The sequence below is a fragment of the Euprymna scolopes genome, chromosome 31 (assembly GCF_053919585.1).
Source record: "Euprymna scolopes isolate OS-2025 chromosome 31, ASM5391958v1, whole genome shotgun sequence".
Taxonomy (NCBI): Eukaryota; Metazoa; Mollusca; class Cephalopoda; order Sepiida; family Sepiolidae; genus Euprymna; species Euprymna scolopes.
The window spans coordinates 72,469,286-72,491,986 of record NC_136512.1 but is presented as its reverse complement, the minus strand read 5'-3'; the positions used below and the strand labels follow the sequence as shown (position 1 = coordinate 72,491,986).

The 22,701-nt window shown below is 35.1% G+C and overlaps 1 pseudogene; it reads left to right on the top strand.

The window, feature by feature from the left end:
- The first annotated feature begins 16,014 nt into the window (after positions 1-16,014).
- Positions 16,015-16,131, top strand: LOC145256040 (5S ribosomal RNA; annotated as a pseudogene).
- Positions 16,132-22,701: the final 6,570 nt, after the last annotated feature.

Genomic DNA, 22,701 nt, shown 5'->3' with positions numbered 1-22,701 from the left:
AAATGAATAAATAGAAACGAAAACAAATAAACAAAATTTGTTTTCAAAGAATTAAATCTGCACCCCCCCCGCTATCGGGGAAAATTCACGGAGTGTAGATATAATGTTTGGAGGGGGGGTGAGCAAAAACATAAATAAATAAATAAATAAAAGTGGCAGTAGGCAGGCAGGCTCGAACCCGTGCTCAAAGGAGGAAAGAACGTGAAAAAAAAAACCCAAAACACAAAAAACGAAACAAAAAAATAACGTGACGTCTTTGCCGTTGCGTCCATCGATAAACCGGAAGTGGAAAGGTTAAAATTGAGTCTAGTACATCGAAAAGAGGGGATGACTTTCTATCGGCGAAAAAGCGGCCCCTCCTTGTAGAAAAGTGCCCAGTTAAAGGTGAAGAAATTAATGTTTTCAGCCAATTTTTCGATATTTGTCGTCTGAAAGGTCGAGCTCCAGAACGATACCAATCTCATGGAAATCCGCCCCTCTGTCGAAAGTTTCAGACATACATACATACATACATACATACATACATACATTTAAATAGACAGGTGAGATTTATATTATAGACTAGCGGGAGTACCCGGCAATGCCAGAGTGTGGTAAGGTGTGGGGAGAGTAATGGAAAACAAAGAATTAGCGAACGTAATAACTCTGTTTAACTGCTATAACATTTTTTTATAAATCGGAAAAAAAAAACAGCGAACGTGAGTCAAAATAAATAATAATAAACTGAACGAAAAAGAATAAATCACCTCGTTTACATGTTAAAATTTCTTTTTTTTAATCGGTAAAAAAAAAACGCGATGGAAAAATAAATTAAAAAGAAAACGAACGAAAAAATGGCATAAATAACCTTGTTTCAATATTAAAAATCGAAAAAAATATAGAGATATTTGAACGTGGAACCTTAAGATGATGACGCTGCCACTATAATCACCGGTCTACAATCGAGTGACCGAAATTTACGTCTTTTTTTTTTTTAATATTTAAACTAATTCAAGCTAGAACATTTTTGTGCATGCCTGTTTGACTAAATTGTCCCGAAGGAACAATTTTTTGCTACCCTCTCTCATTGCGAACGACTATTTTTATAGGAAATGATTTACCTTTTTTCTAATTTTCACATATTATTCGACCAAGACATCCCTCTTTCAGACGGTACCGGTTTCGACCCGGTCCGATGCCGCCGAGAAAAATCTTAGGCATACATACATACATACATACATACATAATGATGATTGCAACGTCTTGTCAGACGAGTGCCACTCCCTCAGACACTGAAAGTCTATGAGCCCGAAAATGACTTATTTAGTCCTGCCGGCAAATTCACACGCTCAGACATGACATTAAAGACGGTCATTGGTATACATACATATATATATATATATATATATATGCATGCATATATACACATACATACACATACATATCACGCACATACATACATATACAATACATAATACACATACATACACATATATATATACATACATACACATTACGCATATACATCAATATACATATACATGCACACACATACAAATACATACACACATATTCATACATATACACATATATATACGTACACATATATACATAAACCTACCTACATAAACATACACATACATATATATGCATTCATACACATACACACATACATGCACATATGCACGAACATATATGCATACATACACATACACATATATATATGCATACATACACATACATACACACATGCATACATACACATACATACACACGTGCACACATACACATACACACATATATGCATATATACACATAAACACATATATGCATATATACATATACATACATACAAACATATATATACGTATATACATGCACACACAAACATATACACACATAATATATACATACATATACATACACATGTACATGTATAAACATACGTACACATATGCATACATATATGCATAGATATATATAATGATGGCAGATCAATTATTACATGCTTCACGCATTTTAGGCCTACACGCGTCACAACTTTTTCATCGCCACAGGACTATTTTTTATAGACAAATGCCTGAGGGAGTATCTATACGAAGATGATTTTGTAGAGCTTTAGCTTTGTACGACAGGTAAATCTATCGCTCAATTCAAAATATTGACATCCAGCAACAAACAAGAGCAAGATAGCTAGCAACAAGTCAAACTGCAGACCAGCTTAATACGGGTACTGGTCTCCCGCTTTATGGTTTTTTTAATCAGAGATTTGCTTCTCCTAGAGGGGTTGCCTTCACCACGGCTTACGGGAGTCCTCTCCACCCCACATACACATGGAAATAAACACATGCATACATAGAGATGTAGGGGCACATATATACGCATATACATGTGCATATACATATGTACACATTCATATACATGTAAAATACACATGAAGGAACATTCCAAAAGTCATAAATACTCGATGATCAGGACGACGATGATGATGATGGGTACGATTAAATGAGTTTGACATGAAAAACAAAACAAAACAAAACCAATCCAATACAAATGATTTGTAGAAGAGACAGTCACTCGTTGAAGTGCTTGTGCAACTTTACAAATGTCGCAATTAGACGAAAATAAAATCCAAACGATCAGCGATTAAAGCGGTTGGACTGTTTTTGTCCTTTTTCCTTCTGGTTCTTTTTTTTAATAAAAAAGTTTGTCTATAAGACTCACACTTCTACTGTAGATAATGATGATGACAAATTCAGACATTATTTTACAAATAAATCGATGTACGAATCAAACGAAAGCAACAATCCAACTGACATGTATTGAAAACGCTTGGACTTTTTTTTTTTTAATCAAACAGTTTGTTTGGGACTCACACTTCTGCGGTAGATGATGATGATGATGCTGACAAATTCAGATATTATTTTACAAATAAATCGACGTACGAATCAAACGAAAACAACAATCCAACTGACATGTATTGAAGACGCTTGGACGTTTTTTAAATAAAAAGTTTGTTTGGGACTCAAATGATGATGTTGGATGATATTTCAACTGGTCTTTATAAAAATATGCTCCTCATTGTTAAATCTTAAATTATATTTTTATAAAAATACATTTGTTCGCTATTTTTGTATAAGCGTTAAATTCCAACATGCCATTAATGCCAACGATGGAAAGATGCCTTTAACGACACAATGAAGACAAGAAGCGACCCATGCACGCCGGTTATAACCGACGACATCTGGACCCGTTGTTTTGCTGTTTCCATGTGCCTATCGTTAGCTATCGTGTTTAACACCCGGGGAGCTGGTTGCGTTCCCAAGACGTTCCCCAACCAAGCAACTCTCCCCAGAAAACGATGGTAATATACATATGCATGTCACAGTACAGTGATAACGTCACCAGTTTTTAATGCTTTTTTTACATGGAGTTCACCACTTATCAAGGCCCAATGGCCACTCGGGGATAAGGGTTATTGTGTGTACAGTAATCAATTGGATAGTATAGTAATAGTATTGGAGAATTGATAAAGTGTCATTACTTAAGGGGGCGGTTCATCAGGAATTTGTTTGTGTTGGACTTGAAGACATCCAGGTTTAAGTCGGGAGGTAAACAGGCAAGCGGAACAGTGTTCCATAGGCGTGCAGTTCTAAGAAAGAAGCTTTGTTCATGGAATCTACGTTTTGATTTAGGCACATATAAGGAGTAGGGAAAATTATTGACGGTGGTTTCGGCTAGTCGGGTGTTTTTTGAAAAAGATTAGCGAGGGGGCCAGAGAATGAAGCTCAGACGAGCACTTGCCATGGAAATAACGATAGAACAAAGATAGGCTCGCAACGTCTCTTCTGTGGGAAAGAGGTTGCAGGGAAGAGAAAAGGTCATCCCCTACCAAGCCACGAAGTCTATTTTGTGCTCTGTCAGGGCAGGATAGGCTGTTTTTAGCAGCTCCTGCCCATATGTGGCAGCAGTATTCCATCCTTGGACGTACTTGGCTTTTATATAGATAGAGAATTGCATTGGTGAGATATCTTCTGGAGCGGTAGAAGGATCCTACCATTTTCCCAGCGACCTTGGCCACAGACTTGATGTATGTGTTCCATTTCAGATCAGGAGTAAAGGTCAAACCCAGAAGCTTATCAAAACATGGTGCCTCCCCTAGACGAGATCCATCCATTTCAATTGATGCCAGATGGGGATCAGAGCGTTTATGATGAAGAGTTTGGTCTTAGATGCATTAAAGGTAACCAGCCACCTCTTCCCCCACTGTACCACGCGCTCAAGATCAGAGGAGGGAGAATCAGAGAGAAAATCATCATTTACGGCCTTTGATGTGTTGCCATAGATAGTCGTGTCATCAGCATAGATGTCAACGAAAGATTTTAGTATGTGTTTTGGGAGATCATTGATGTAGATCAGGAAGAGAGTTAGGCCCAGTATGGACCCCTGAGGGACTCCAGCATTAATACTGTGGGCCTCTGATTTCTGTCCATCAACCACTACTCTTATGAGCCTATCAGAGAGAAATGATTTAATGATCGAAAAAACATTTCCAGTTCTACCGTAGCATCAAGGAGGGCTCCACGTCATGGGAGGACTGGCACACAAAAGCCGGATACTGGTGGTAGATGAAAGACAAAAAAATACAAATTTTTCCCAGAAAGCCGGGCACAAGGACAATCAGGTTCATTAGCTCAGGTTTGGTATGGCTAATCCCGTGGCCTAATGAATAAAGAACTTGGTAAAATTAATTTGTATATTACACTCTTCTAAAAGTTGAAGGTTCAATCTTCAGTGCAGGCGACACTGAAAAATACAATTGCGGATTGCTGAGGGCTTCTATCGATCAGGGTTGTGCGTGCTACCCCCGCGGGTTAAGTGAATAGTTCTGTTCGAAATTCCATGCAGATTCCCGAGTTTGACAGAAAGATTCCCGAGTTCGATAACTTTCCTTCAACACTTGAAGAGGGTCGAAGGTTACATCGACCAAAACGTTGTGAAAATAACACTCAAAATGAGAGTAGTAGTCTGAATAATTCAAGTAATCCGTATTATGAATTATCATATAAAAAATGCAGAAATATTTTTAATTCAATTTTTTAACTTTAACCTTACAGATAGACGAATTGATGGCGACCATAGAAATGCGTGGAGAAATTTAGAATAAAAGACACATGCTATTTCAAACTGAAGCTATAGTGGACACACAAAAGGGAAGAACCTGTTTAACGTCATCGTATAATCATTTGGTTGTCATGAGAAAATGACACAACGCTGCAGGTGGCTGTAAGCAGTTTGACTGTGTTCACGATTGTCGAGTCATAACATCTGTCGCTTCGGACAGAACGAACAAATAAACACATTGAATGCCTGATTGACAACGCTAACCAAAAATTAAAGTTTAACTTACGCAGAAATCACATTACAATTTGTTTCGCGAAAAAAAAAAAAAAAAACGATAAAAAAAAACGATTTCATGTTCTCACATGCAGATATTATATTTGTATACTAGCTGTCCCTAAACAGTGTTGTCCGGTTATACACATTACAAAGAAATTAACGACTTATTATAAATTCTCGTATTCTTGATGAAGGAGAGGAGGAAATAACACTATCTTTATTTTAATATTCATGATTTTTACCTACACCAACTAGTGTTTCATCTTTACGCAATTTTTAGTGATATTGGACCCAGTTGTAAAAACTTTTGGTTCTGCAGAACGCATCCCCCCCTCTCTCTCTCTCTCTCTCTCTCTCTCTATATATATATATATATATATATATATATATATATATATGACAAATGACTATATTCCAAATTTCAAGATGTTGTCCATCTTACGATTTATTTTTTAAGTATGTTAAAATGTTCAATTCTTTTAGCAAGAATTGAACACTTCAGTATACAAACGGTAAGATGGACAATAGATTTTGTCATTTATTTGTATACTAGCAGAGTTCCCCAGCGTTGGCCGGGTGTGTGTGTAGGTGGTGTGTAAGGAACCCTGAAAAAAAAATAAAGTGTTAGTACCGGCAGGGGAGGGGATGAAAAACAACAGTGGGCAGCCCGGTTGGAGAGATGTGTTATTAAAAAAAAGTGGCAGTAGACATGCAAACTCGAAACCGTAACGCGAAGGAGGAAAAAAAATAAAACGTAACGTCGTGGCTGATGCGTACATGGCGCAAGCGGAAGTCGAGAGCGTTGAAATTAAGCGTAGTCAATCCAAGGTGAGAAATTAATGTTTTCATCTAATTCTTCGATATTTGTCGGCTGAAGGATCGAGCTGCAAACGGTACCGCTCTCGTGTGGATCCGCCGCGTCTGTCGAAAATATGTGCGGACATATAAACACACACATATTTTGTCCGTTTATATATTAGATACTCTGTAGTTACATCGAGCTTCGTAAATTAAAAGATTGGTATAAATAAAATGTGCAATGTAATTGTATAAGTATATTTTCCCATAAACACACACGCATATACAAGGGGCATGCAATAAGTAATGCCCCTGACCCACTTCCAGTTGTCTCATCTAGCTGTAATTTTGCATGTGCAATGATTTATATCTTTACAGATTATGTGGCAAATTACAGCTCTGAACTAATTGTGGTTTCTGTTTTACAGGTGTTTGAACTGAGTCAGGTGTGAAATGGAGCCTGTTAAATGTTGAGCAGTGATCCGGTTTTTGTATTTGAAAGGACGCACACCACAGGAGACTTTTGATGAAATGAAAGAAACTTATGGTGATAATGCCCCATCATATGACCTTGCAAAACGCTGCCATCTGTCCGTCAAGTTGAGGCTGCCATTTTGGAAGATCGGCGCGTTATTATTCACCAACTAGCCCAAGATGTCAAGATTAGTACAGCGTCTGTGGGAACTATCATTCATGACCATTTACATATGCATAAGGTGTCTGCCAGATGGATTCCCAGGTTGCTCACACCATTCCAGAAGCGAGAACGCGTCGAGTGCTCGAGGATGAATTTGGAGATGTGTCAAGAAGATGAGTCAAAGTTTTTCAAAAGACTGATTACACAGGATGAAAACTGGATCCATCACTATGATCTAGAGACCAAAGCCCAGTCAGTGCAATCAAAGCACTTGGACTCATCACCTCCAAAGAAGCCAAGGTCGCAGCCCTCCGCTGGCAAGATCATTCTTACAGTCTTCTGGGACCAGGCAAAGGGTACCACAATTACAGGAGCCTATTATGCTTCACTTTTGAGGAAATTAAGGGAAGCTATCAAAATCAAGAGGCGGGGCAAGATCAGCAAAGGTATCCTCCTCCTGCAGGACAACGCTCCGGTCCACAACCCGCATGTCGCCAGATCAGAAGCACGGGCGTGTGGTTATGAAATCCTTCCCCATCCTTCCTACTCTTCTGACCTTGCACCCTCTGACTTTCACCTCTTCCCAGCCAGGAAGTTGTTTTTAAAAGGAAAGCGTTTCCCAGATGATACAATCTTGATTTCTGAAGTCCCGTCGTGGTTGGAAGATCAACCTGGGGTGTTCTATAAAACGGTCTCCAGAGCTGCATCAAACGATGGGAGAAATGCATGACTCTAGGTGGTTCCTATGTAGAGAAAGACTAATAAATGTGCCAAGTTTCGCTGCTCTATTGCTATGGGAAGTAGTTCAGGGGCATTACTTATTGCACGCCCCTCGTGTGTGTGTGTATATATATATTTATATATATATATATATATATATATATATATATTGGTGTTTGTTTATATATTCAAATACGATCCCAAGTAGAAAAATGCATATATATATATATATATATATATATATATATATATATATATATATATATATATATATATATATATATATATCAAGCTTTTCCCCGTGTATGCTCATCACTTTCACTATGAAGATTGAAGGATCGGTCGAAAATATGTACCTGTAAAAAAAGTGCTTTAATTTTTTCATAATATTATTTTGTATTCCTGCACGTCACCAATTGAAAACGAATAAAGACAAGTTATAAGCTATTATACTTTTCGTATTCTTTTTTTTGTACATTTCCATTCACACACACACACACACACACACACACACACACACACACACACACACACACATATATATATATATATATAACTACTTAATTTACTCACATAAAATTAATATAGATTTATGGGTAAACTTAAAGTATTTACTTCAAAAGTGCTCAATACGTAGGTAGAGCTAGTTAGTAAGTTATAAAATGTATATGACAATTAAGCTACACTGAATATTCCGCGTTTCATTCACTCTAGGACTCTTAAGGCTTATGCGCGAATTCATATATATATATATATATATATATATATATATATATATATATATATGTTGTTTTGAAAAAAGAAAAACCGAATGAATTTATAAAATCGGGACCAACGTTTCGTTCCTTATAGCAGGGGACATCTTCAGGATATTAAAAGGAAAATGCAGAAGAAGAAAACGATCGCAGACCATAAGTATCTATGTTTGCATATGTGTAGCCATTAGTTATCACATCCATCATATTTATATTGTTCTGTCTTAACATTGAGCACTCCTTGGTTGACACATTTTGGTTTTGTTTAAATAATACTACCAATAAAACAATATATATATATATATATATATATGTGTGTGTGTGTGTGTGTGTGTGTGTGTGTGTGTGTGTGTGTGTGTGTGTGTGAGTGTGTGTGTTTTATCTGTTTGGTTACATATGTTTCAGATGCTGGACCATGTTTACGATCCAACAGCCTCGTCAGACCTTACAGCAGTGGTTGTTAGTATTAGGAAGAAGTGTTTTAGATGCTTCTAAAACACTTCTTCCTAATACTAACAACTACTTCTGTAAGGTCTGACGAGGCTGTTGGATCGTAAACATGGTCCAGCATCTGAAACATATGTAACCAAACAGATAAAAAGGTAATAAAAAAAATTCCCAATGATTCTATATAACAGCTGAACTCATTGGAAATCAGATACAATATCACCGTACTCCAGAAGTCAGTTCTGCTTGGCTCAGCAGGTGCTTCCCATTTAATTGACTCTTCGAATATCCTCACTAGATTTGGTGTAAGAGCCCGCTCTCCAGGGGAAAAAAAATCGGTGTAAAACATTACAGCACTGTGAAGTAAGTACAACACCACTACTACTACTACTACTACTACTACTACTACTACTACTACTACTACTACTATCAGGAATAATAATATTAAAACTTTACTCTTTGATACTATTAGGATATAATATTATACAGTAATTAAGATTCATAAAAGCTAAAGTACATCTAGTACCAGAAAATACACCTAGACATACATATCTAAAACTATATATATATACATATATATATACATATATATATATATATATATATATACATATATATATATACATATATATATATACATATATATATATACATATATATATATACATATATATATACATATATATACATACATACATATATATGTGTGTGTGTGTATATATAGTAAGTTATAAAATATATATGGCAATTAAGCTACACAGAATATTCCGTGTTTCATCCACGCTAGGATTCATAAGGCTTATGCCTGATACATAAGCCGTATGAATCCTAGCTCTACCTACGTATTGAGCACTGTTGAAGTAAATACTTATAGTTTACGCATAAATTTATAATTTCGTATATTAATTTATGTGATTCAATTAAGTAATCATATATATATATGTGTGTGTGTGTGTAAGGACAAAAGATAAAGGATGGCAGGGAGTCTGTAAGTGATGATAAGAATGGGAGGAGTAAGGAAGCCAGAACACCAAAGTTGATTGGCCAAATAAAGAATTTCATGAATAAGGACCGTTTTGTGTCTATAGATAAAATCGGTGCACAGTTTGCTGACAGTGTGGGAACAGTGCACACACTTATCTGCGAGAAACTGAAGATGCGGAAGATTTGCGCGAAATTTGTTCCAAAGGTGCCCAGAGAAGATCAGACTGTATGAGCAAGACGAGCATCAAGACCGTTCCTCACTTTTCATATGGTCCAGACCTTGCTCCTTGGAAACTTTAAAGGCTGCCGTTATGAGAAAATTGAGGAGATGAAAAAGGCTGTGACAAGGGTCATTGACACACTCACACAAGAAGACTTTCACGGGGCATTCCAGAAGTTGTTGGAACGGTATAACAAGTGCATTGCAGCTGAAGGAGATTATTCGGAGGGGGGGTTAGAGGTTTCCTTCTTTTTTTTTTTACACAGTGATCACAACTTATCAAGGCCCGGAAGCCACTCAGGGATAAGGGTTATTGCAAGTACATTACGTTAGTGTGGAGATTTGATGAAGTGTTTAATTAAGGGGGCGGTTCATTAGGAATTTGTTAACATTGGACTTGAAGACATTCAAGTTGTAGTCCGGAGGGAAGCAGGCAGACGGAACAGAGTTCCACAGGCGTGCAGTTCTAAGAAAGAAGCTTTGTTCATGGAATCCGCGTTTTGATTTAGGCACAGATATAGAGTGGGGGAAATTTTTCACAGTGGATTCAGCTAGACGGGTGTTTTTCGTGAAAGATTGGCGAGGGGGGACCAGAGATTGGAGTTCAGACGAACACCTGCCATGGAAATAACGATAAAACAAGGATAGGCTCGCAACGTCTCTTCTGTGGGAGAGAGGTTGCAGGGTAGAGAAAAGGGCATCCCCCACTAAGCCACGAAGTCTATTTTGTACTCTGTCAAGGCAGGATAGGCTGTTTTTAGCAACTCCTGCCCAGATATGGCAGCAGTATTCAATCTTTGGACGTACTTGGCTTTTATATAGATAGAGAATTGCATCAGTAGTGAGATATCTTCTGGAGCGGTAGAAGGATCCCACCATCTTTCCAGCGACCTTGGCAACAGACTTGATGTACGTGTTCCATTTCAGATCAGGAGTAAAGGTCAAACCCAGAAGCTTGTCAAAATATGGGGCCTCACCCAGACGAGAGCCATCCATCACAATTGATGCCAGATGGGGATCAGAGCGTTGATGATGTAAGGATAGGAGTTTGGTTTTATGTGTGTACTATTAATAAAAGTGCGCATACGAAAAAAAAGTCTGGAAATTTATTCAAGACACCTTGTATACACATTAAGAAAAGTACATAACACATTTTTCACTCCGTAGGGAATCGTCAGAATAAAATTCACAGAATTCGTGGCATTTTATATATCCAAGTTGTGTTTAGTCTAGCTATCCAAACAATGAGATTCAATGTTATTCTCTCCCAAATAGAAATAACACGTTTAGTCGACTTACGCCTGCCCAGTTGAACTGTTTTTCACGTTTTACTTCTTATTAACGGCTTAAAAGTAAATCAAAATTATTCCACACATTCAAGAATTGAAAGGGTAGTTTGGTAGTCACTTTTCTTCACACATACAGACATACAGACATACAGACAAGGTCACTTTTACACACACACACACACACACACACACACACACACACACACACACATATATATATATATATATATATATATATATGCGATTTACATGTTTGAACGTTCGTGTGAGTGTCTGTTTGTCGGTTTGTCTGTTTGTCTGCGCTGACAATTGCGCACGTGTGCGGTTTTTGTCTGTCCGACGATGTGATTAAACAAGGGGTGAGCTGGTGTGTGTCTCCGGCGTTGTTCTGACAGGAATTCAACTTGACGTATTATCTTAACACCAGGTGCGTCGACAAGTACTGAAGTAACACGGTGAAGATCCTCACTCCCCAATCAACGCCCATCGCCTCCTCACCACCATCACCATCATCACCACCACCTTCTCTTCTGGACCTCCCCCCCCCCGACGCCCTAGTGTTCTTCCATTCTCTTTTCGTCTTATGTTTTTCCCGGGTCGAGACGAATTTCGTATTTTACCTTGCCCCCTAAACTGTACACAGCCTCAATTATCTCGGCCGACCAAAAGATATGCACTTACAATCAGAGAAATTACGGGCACAAGTGCACATCTAAAAACAAACAAAAAAAAAAAAACACGCATACATTTTGTATAAAATGAGATCCATAGATCCAGATATAGTCAAAAGGCCAAATCCGATCAATAATTTAGTTGAGAAGTATTATATATATATATATATATATATATATATATATATATATATATATATATATATATATATACGAGCAAACAGTTAATAAAACATGTTAAAAACCACTTTGAAATGAGTTAAAGACATATTTAATCTGAAAAGGAAACACTAGATAAGTGGATAGTCCTTAATACTTTCCTTCTCATCGGAGGGTAGGAATTAGCAAAATTCGAGATCTGATTTTTGCATGCAAAAGTATTTGATGAAACAACAAGTAAGTCAAAGATCTTACTTGAAAAGAAAAATTGAAGCAGAGGGAATATGGTGAAGAAAAAGGTGATTACACATGAATGGATAGTCTGGTGGAAGATAAATAATATTATATTATTAAATAATATATATATATATATATATATATATATATATATATATATATATATATATATATATATCGTAAAAAGTTTAACTCATGTCCAGGTAACCTACACCTAAAATGCCAAACGTTTAGAGTGAAAATTGGCGGAGGAGTTAGGTAGAGTTTGCAAGGGTCAACTCATTGAACTTTGACCTCTTGGCAGCAATATTTTCGCCCGATAACTGCTTAGAAGCTTGCTACGTATCTGAATACCCTTTATGTAAAATTTCAAATGTTAAGACTAACAATTGAGCGAGTAATTTGATGGAGACTGCGGAGAGCAAAGTCTTTTCTTAACTTTGATCCCAATTTTAACCCCTTAACATTTAGTGTTTTGGATTCAAATCAAATTAAAAGGTTTGATCCATTTCGAAGTAACCCACATCCAAAATTTCAAGTATTTAGACCCGAAATTTGACGGAGGAGTTTGGTAGAGTTTTAAAATGGCAAATCGTTGAACTTTGACCTCTTAACGGCCAAATATCTGGCCGAAAACCGATTAAAAAGATTTTCCCAAATATCAATACCACTTATTTCAAATTTCGAGTCTGTAGACCGAAAATTGACAGAGTAGTTTGTTAGAGAACTGTACACACAAAAACACACACATACATTTTCACTTTTATAGATATATAGATTATTATAGAGTCGTGATTTTAAAAGTAAAAATAAAAGTATTTACGTGTCTTCAGTTAGAATCGAAACCAAAACATTCAATGCTGGTTACGTTATCTCTGATCTAATGTGAGACGCATATAAACCGATTAAAAATTAAAAATGAACAACATAAAAGATAAATGTACAACATGCATAACAATGTAAAAAAAAAATTTGACCCATTTTTGACCTCTTCAAATATAGTTTAACCGACTAAAGACCCATAAAAGAACGGTCCGTAATAAAATCCAATGCGACTTTTCGTTTCGGAGGAGCTATAGTAGGCTATCACAATGCGTGAAAGACGAAAACACGCGGCAATTTGCAAATCAATATATATATATATATATATATATATATATATATATATATATATATATATATATATATATATACATATATATATATATATATATACATATATATATACATATATATACATATATACATATATACATATATATATATATATTAAGTAATGTGATTTATAATTTAAAAGTAGTCATTTAGATGTTTGCTATAGCTTTTTATTTTATTGAATGATGAATTTTAAAAGGGCGACGCTCGTGCAGTAAATTGTTTCCGTTAGCGTATTTTGATTTAAAGACGCTACAGTTAATATCTATAGAGAGAGAGTATTTTTTTTTTGCAAGTTTTTAAGGGGAGATAATTGTCATGGCTTTATTTATTATTTGATTTACGAGTCTAAGGGCGGTAATTGGTTTAACTTAATTTATTAAAAAAAAAAAAAATCTATTTTTACTAATGAGTAATTTTTAATGATTTAAGGTGGTTTATATTTATTAAATTTAAACCAACGTTTATGATTACATGATAGAAGCTCGTGTCTTGAATTTACTAGTTTGGTTGTGCTTTTTATATCTTCATATTTTAAAATTTTTAGGGTTTCTTTTGTACATAATGTACAAAATTTATCTCCTGGTTTATATGATTTGCAAGTCTCAATTATTTGCCATTTTAAGTTGAAAGAAATATTGCTATTTTTTAGTTGCCAAATATAGTTGGATAGAGTAGTTTGGTTTGATAGAGAGTTATTTTTAAAAGAATGTTTGTGCGTTGAAATTCTATGTTTTATTGGGCCAGATGTGGAACCAATATATATTACCTCTTGATTATTATGATTATTTTCCGTTAGGTCTATTGTTGGATTATAATGTGGTGGGTTGGTTAATAATTGATCGGTAGATTGATTTAAGTTGGTGTTATTATTTAATCTGGTAGTTGAGTTATGGCTGTTGATAGGTTCTTGTATATTTGGAGTTTTTGATACTGTGCAGCTATAGATAACATTTTTAATTTTACATGAGCCTTGTAGGGGACATTTATTTTTTCTTCTACAGTTACAGTCCGATGTATTTTATATAGTTGCATTTTGTAGTTTATTAATTTTATTATTATTAGAGCTAATTATTTTCTGATGAACAAAATAAAAAGCTATAGCAAACATCTAAATGACTACTTTAAATACAGTTCCTGATTTCAAAAAAAGTAAAACCAAAAGGTAATTATATATCTATATATTTTTAAATCAAATTTATTATGTAAATTCAAAAAAATATATATTTTTTCTACTCATTTCTATCTCTAACCTATACCAATTTTCTTATAAATTTTAAATCCAAACCTTTTACTTCAATTTTTCAGATTCATCTGCCTTACTTTTAATGCTAGGTTTATTTTTGGTGTCTTTTCAATTCAATAGAAATCCTCCTAAATTTGCTGATGAGGAGACCGTGCTTACCAAAAAAACTATGTATAATTGTTCTACGTGACTTCATGTATACCACAAATAAAAAGCACGGATTTCCGAAACGATCGTACAGATAATTGACTTTGTTGTTGTTCCTTCTTATGAAACTGATTTTTAATTTAATTAAATTTTGATTTTTAAATTTTAAAAATTTTAAAAATTTTTAAATTATAAATCACATTACTTAATATTGAATTAGCTCTAGGACATTTAACTATCGAGCTTATTATATATCTAAATTACAACGAGCATTTCCTGTATTTTAATTAAACTAGTAATTTCACTATTACATTAAAATACACTTAGCTCTTTAGACTATTATTCTAATCTCCTTTAAATTATATATATATATATATATATATATATATATATATATATATTCAGAAAGTGTGAGAGAATATATAATTATTTTCCACAGCTGAACCAACGTGGCAGCCCACAAAAGCCAAGAAAGCCAGTTTCCGGTTCGTTGGTTTTCTTGGCTCTTTTGGACTACGACGTTGGTTCGGATGTGGAAAATAATTATATATATATATATATATATATATATATATATATATATATATATATATATATATATATATATATTCAATTGTGTTAAGGACCAAGGTCTTACTTGAAGAGTTTTACTGTGTGTGACAATTTTCCATGATATATTTCAGAGGATCCTTTTTTCAATAGTGGGTGTAACAGATCTATTAAAAGAATGCTGGGTGGAAGAGTGAACACAAATGGAAAAAGGAATATAGGAAGAGAGGGGGACCTCTGGATCGTTTATTGGACAGAATAACACAACAGCATCTGTAATGGATCGAAACCACCGTAAGAAATGAATGAAGTTTGGCACCATTCTATCAAGATCTCAAACTTATTAGATTTGTATCGGGTGTGGACAAGTTTGTCGCAGTTATACTGGTCTTGTAAGTCACTAAAGAAGTTACAAAAAGCGTGGAAGTTTTTGACCATGATTGGAGTGGTCCTTTTATTATGTGGAATCTAATTTGAGTTGGGAACCTCCAAAGTCACATGAGGATCATGCAACTGCCTACCAGCCATGAAAAAAATTACTTATAATCATCTTCTATAATATAAATCTCATCTAAGTTTTTAAATGTATGTATGTATGTATGTATGTATGTATGTATGTATGTATACGGCATAATCACGTTGACACACCGGTTCCCATCAGATCACCGAAGTTAAGCAACGTTGAGCCTGGCTAGTACCAAATGGGTGACCATTTGGAAATTCTAGGCGCTGCGTGTGCTTTCCGCTTATCTCGGCCTTGTTTCCAAGCGTCCTGAACCTCCACTTGCCACTGGTATTCAACAATGTCGACTCAGGAGAGATGTGGTTAGATATTGCGCAACTGTTGCTACAAAAATTTTACGCGCAGGCATCCTTACAGTGGGTATCTATAGTCTGTCAAGACTGTAGGAAGCCTTTTATGTATGTATGTATGTATGTATGTATGTCTACATAAAACTTTCGACAGAGGCACAAGATTTTCACGAGATAGATATCATCTTGAAGCTCGATCTTTCAGACGACAAATATCGAAAAATTGACCAAAAACATTAATTCCTCCACCCTCAACTGGACACTTTCCTATAGGGAGGGGACGCTTTTTTTTCCGATATTTTCGAAAGTTATCGCCTCTTTTCGATTGTCTAGCCTTAATTAAAACCTACGTCACTTTAGGTTTGGCGATGGTCGCGACAGCAAGCACGTCACCTTTTTTTTTCACGTTCTTTTCCTCCTTTGCGGTACGGGTTCGAGCCTGCCTGCCTACTACCACTTTCTTTTTTTTTGCTCAACACACACCTCCAAACATCCGGGCACTGCCGGGAACCCATGCTAGTATATATATAAATATATCATCCATTTTATTTATTATATTCGTGGAAACTACAAAAGAAGAAATAGACAACATTCAAAATTTAACAAAATCTAACAAAATCTAACAAAATTTAACAAGAACTAAAATCATTTAACAAAATTTAACAAAATCTAACAGAATTTAACAAAATTTAACAAAATTTATCAAAATCTAACAAAATTTTACAATATCTAACAAAATCTAACAAAATTTAACAAGCGAAAACATTTTAATCGAAAGGTAAACACGAAAAGACAATGGACAATTTTTAAAAAAAGTTATAATTACTGATTTATCTCTGCTAGCAGAAGTTAGACTGTACAACGAAGGCTATTTGTCCCTTAATCTCATTTCCTGTTTGAGTCAAATCCCGCAGCAAATAAATGGTAGAGCAGTTTTCTATCAAGTTATCAAAACAATTCCAATGACTAGATATTCATGATAAATATATTATAAAAATGTGCTGTTGTTATTGGCAACCATACATATCGGTGTAGCAGTGAACCTACAGTAGTTTTCGGTGATGACAATATAAAGTCAAGACATCTAAGGGACTCCATTTCAGGATTATCTGTTGGGGTTTACTCCCGTAACCTTTTCGCACGTAGAATAATCCTGCAATGTATCAGAAGTTTTGATTCAGAGTTGCCTTCTCCTAGGTAAACCAAATTTTACGAGCCGCACCTACCTGAAATGTCTGGTTTTAAGGCGTCTTTGCCTCTTCTTCCAGTAAGTATAATGTTTTGCCAGTTTAGTAGCTAAACCACACGAGAAAGCCAGGAGCTGAACTTGGTTATTAGAGGCAATTGTAGACGGACACCATGAGGGCATTATTTTTTATAGAGAGGGGTAAACAAGACCAAGAAAATAATGTTCATTTCAAGGGATCGACATACTTTTCGTGTTACAAAATGGCGAAGTCATTCACAGGCCGAAAAATAGACACATCGACTTTAAATATGCTTTCTAAAAATATGAGTCACACACGTTTTATATAAAAAAAGATCAACATCTGTGGGTGTCTGTCTGTACACCACTAGGCTCCTACATGGTTTACTAAACTGACCACATACAATGATAGAAGGGGTATCAAGGAATCAACGGGAGTGGCTCTTTACAAACAGACCTTTTCCAGCGTTACAATATGGCAAGGAAGAAGAAAAGGGGGAAAAGAAAGAAAAAAAAAACACACTGATGATGGAGTATGCCTCTGAAATATATTTATGATAAATTTCAAACAAATAAAATATTTATATATTTTCCTAATATTACGTTGTGATTTGGCTTTCAAGCGCGCTAGAGGTGTATTTTATTTTATTCAAATTAAAACAACGTTTCTAAATGAACTCTCATCCTTGACGTTATTCTTGCGTTGCCTACGCACAGTTCAAACATTTCAAAATACAACCGCTGAGATACAACGCGTGGCTCTTTACAAACAGACTTCTTTCTCCAACGTTAGAACATGGCAAGGAAGAAGAAAAGGAAAAATAAGAAACAAGAAAACACACTTAAGATGGAGTATACCTCTGAAATATATTTGTTATAAATTTCAAACCAGTAAAATACTTGTTTATTTTTCATAATATTACGTTGTGATTTGGCTTTCAAGCGCACTAGATGCTTTCATTTATTTTATTAAAGTTCTGTAAATTTTAAAGAAAATCTGTTCAGCCGTTTTGGAGTCTATAAAGAACGAAGTCACACACACATGCAAAGTTGCATTTATGTAATTGTAGAGATATTTCAAAACGGAATAATTCTTGGTCTAATCGTTCTTAGTTTCTTTGATCCAGAAAGCTGGGTAGTTCTTTTGTTCAGTTTATGAAGTGTTCAGAATATTTACGAAAGATACTGTCCAGGTATTTATTATATTTTATTATATTTCTACTATATAATTTTCCTTCAAATAGTTTTATCGCTGTACTTGCGTATTTCTCATTCAACCATTTATTTCATATCTATTGTATTGATGATGTCTGCTTGCAGAATTACGAGACGTATATATTTTTTGCATTCACAGGTTCACTCATAGCATATTGATTGGCTAATTTTATGCTTTTGTTGTTTGGAGTTTACCTGTCTTCATTTAAAGCAATGAACATTTTCCCTTCTCGAAATGCATCCAGGCAGTCGTCGGTTATGTAATGTATTGTTTCGTCTCTTTATCCACGGAATATACATTTGCTGTTTTCTCGGACCTTGTCTATCTTAACTTATATATAGTTGGCTCTAATTGTGCTCTTTTTGCGTGTCTGTTTCGAACAATGTTACATCTTGTGGTTACATTTGTTATTTTCTAGAGCGTTTTTCTATCTTACCTTTTACGTAATTGCTTTTGATTGGTGTCTTGTGTCTATTTGTAGCTAATCCGTTTCGCTTTTTATCGGTAATCCAATCATATTTCGATTGGGTACTTGTTCGCATTTCTTTAGTTTTCCTTTGTTCAACATAAGCAGTGCACAGTTTTCTAGATATTTTCTTTTCATCTTTTTAAAAAAACTTTGTGTTTCTTTTCTGGGGATAGGGCATCCAGATGCCAGATATTCACCTACTATTTCAGAGACTCCAGCCGAGAAAATTTCATTTAAATGCAATTGTGTTAATTTCTTTTGCACTTGGTTCACCGAGTAAATTTGCCAGGTAGTTGCTTTTCTGTCATAACTCAAATGAAAAATTCAGTGTTTAACTCTAGTTCTGTACATGTTAGAAAAAGAGGAAGAAATACTTTATCAACAGAACATAGGTAAAGAAAGCTGTTCTGAAAGGTACACAAAAGAAATCAAAAATAGGATTGTTGGTCAGGGCGTGATGGTGACTTGAAAAAAAAAAGGTCAGTATATTTAGAATTATTTTGCTGTTAATGTTTGGAGGAACAATCAGCTTTGCAACAATTTACGAAATCTTGGGGTTGCGACAGTTGACGACACTAAGCGTTGAGGACAGTTGTGAGTTAAACACAGTCGAAGACAAGGTGTAGCTCGAGGGAGATGGAGAAATAAATTGATCAACCGACTGACGAATATGGCCACAACTGTAGATGTGTGTGTGTGTGCATGTGTGCGTGTGTACTACTATAAGCAAATTACGATGTATGAATGCGTACTTCTAAATGTAGAATAACAAATATAGGTAGTATTACTTTTGAAATGCCACTCCCGTTCCATATATTGTTACATGTTAGTCCCTTTTCTTTGTTCTTTAAGATTAAAAGGAAAACGTTTACTTGAAACGTTTTTAGTATTTCTCCTCTGCTATTTAACAATTGAAGACTCGAAAAACACAAAATAACTTTCATTGCTTACTTTATATGATGTTTTCTTGGAATATTGTGGAGGTTCCTCCCCCCAAAAGTTATTAAGAAAGAAAAGCAATGAGGAAAAATTATAACAAAGTAAGAGGAAATGGGTTTATCAGGAAAACAAAGGTATAGGAAATAGGGTTGGTGGAAAAACAACAGATAGGAAGTTGTTTACCAAGGAAGGCAAAATTAAGCCAAGATTAGGTTGTTGATCAAGGTGTGACAGTTATTTTAGGACAGAAGAGGTTAATATATTTTAGAGTTACTTTTAGGAAAGACTTATTTACGACAGTTCATGGCAGTCTTGGTTGACGACAGTTAATATAGACGCAGTTTTAAGTTGGACACAGTCGAGGAAATGAATTGACCAAGCGAATAACAAACACAGTATCGACAGTAGATACAGATGTAGACGTTAGCATTCAGAGGATCGATGGTGTCACACACACAACCAGAATGCAACTGATATTTGCAGTATGTGCCAGTGTTCGTGTTTTGTTTTATTTTATTGTTTTATGTTTGTAAGCCACCGTGACCCCCCCTCCTTGGTAATCTAGTGAGCAACTTAAAAATATTCAGGAAAAAAAAATTAAATATGAAAATGTGTGTAAATAGTGCGGTGGTTTTTCTTGTTCTTCATAAAATGATTAAAAGAATGAGGTTTTGGAGAACCAATTTCGCTAAAAAGTAAACCCAATGAGCAAAACGGCATAAAACAGGTCCAGATAATTTTTTTTTGCCTGTGTGGCTCTATAAAGTCAGTAATACGCCTCCCCCCCCCGATCTAGGTTCAAAAACTTTGGAGATCCTTGGTCTAGAGAGCTAACAATTGAACTCTCGCCTCAATCACGCTAGCAACATTGTTTTTTAATGTTTGCCACCACGATATTCTAACATGTATTTAACGTTACCCTCGTCGAAATTTATCCTAGTTAACATACTCTCTAGTTACTGGCGTAGGTCCTCAAGATATAGCACATTGACTCTAAACCATCACTTTTTAACATCACTTACTGCGGATAAGAATACAATAGAGACTTTCCTCTATAGTTACACACACACACACACAGACCTACACACACACCTACACACACACTAGTGTCTAGAGGTTTATATATATATATATATATATATATATATATATATATATATATATAGTTGAAATGGTAATTAATAAAAACTGAAAAAAGTGCTCAATACTGTTGTAGAGCAAATATGCGTTTTATTTTTTATTAACGTATCTTTCTGTTACGTTACATTATTGTTTACAGACTTTCTGTAAAAGTCTGAGGAAGCTACAGACGGCTAAAAAAACGGCCGGGTAGCTGAAACAACGATGTAACTTAACAGAAAGATACCGTAATAAAAAAAAACACACATATATATATATATATAACTACTTCATTTATTCACATAAAATTAATATACGAAAGTATAGATTTATGCGTAAACTTTAAGTATTTACTTCAAAAGTGCTCAATATGTAGGTAGAGCTAGTTAGTAATTTATAAATATATATGGCGATTAAGCTACACTGAATATTCGGCGTTTCATACACTCTAGGATTCGTCAGGCTTATGCGCATAAGCCTGACGAATCCTAGAGTGGATGAAACGCCGAATATTCAGTGTAGCTTAATCGCCATATATATTTTATAAATTACTATATATATATATATATATATATATATATATATATATATATATATATATATATATATATATATATATATACGGCACAATCACATTCAGATCAATCAAGTAAAACATGGATGAGCTTGGCCAAAACCAGATGAGTGAACATTTGTGAAAGGTAAGCTGTGTATGTATGCATCCGCCGAATCGTAAAAATGTCCATGTTGGTATCCAGCGGAGCATCAATTCGCTGGGAGAAATGCATCATCTTTAAGAAATGCATCTAGGAGAAGGAAAACTCTGATCTAAAAACCTGAGGTATATTGTATACTCTGTGACAGTCATCTACATCGACAAAGATTAGCAGTAATAACAATAAGTGTGATTGTATTTGATTTTAAACTAAACAGAAAAAAGAGGTTTTCATATGAATATCAATACACACAAAATAATTTATATATATATTATATGCGAAAGAGAGGGGCAGATGTGTAATCAATCTATCTATTTATACTCCTTTTTTTTACACAGGCATCACAACATTATCAAGGCCAAGAGGCCAGTCAAGGATAAGGGTTAAAGAGTGTACAGTAGAAATTGGACAATATATTAATCATTATCAATGGACATTCGGTAAATTTGTTAACTTATATGGAACGGCTCATCCAGAACTTGTTTACGTTAGACTTGAACACAACCATATTGTAGTCAGCCGGAAAGCAGGAAAACGGAAGACAATTCCACAGGCGTGCAGTTCTAAGAAAGAAGCTTTGTTCATGGAATCTACGTTTAGGTTTAGGCACAGATAAAGAGTGGGAGAAATTATTGATAGTGTTTTCTGCTAGACGAGTGTTTCTTGTGAAAGTTTGGCGAGGGGGGACCATAGACTGAAGCTCAGTCGAATACTTTCCATGAAAATAACGATAAATCAGAGACAAACTCGCAACATCTCTTCTGTGAGATAAAGGTTGCGAGGAAGAGAAAAGGACCTCCTACGAAGCTACGAAGTCTATTTTGAACTC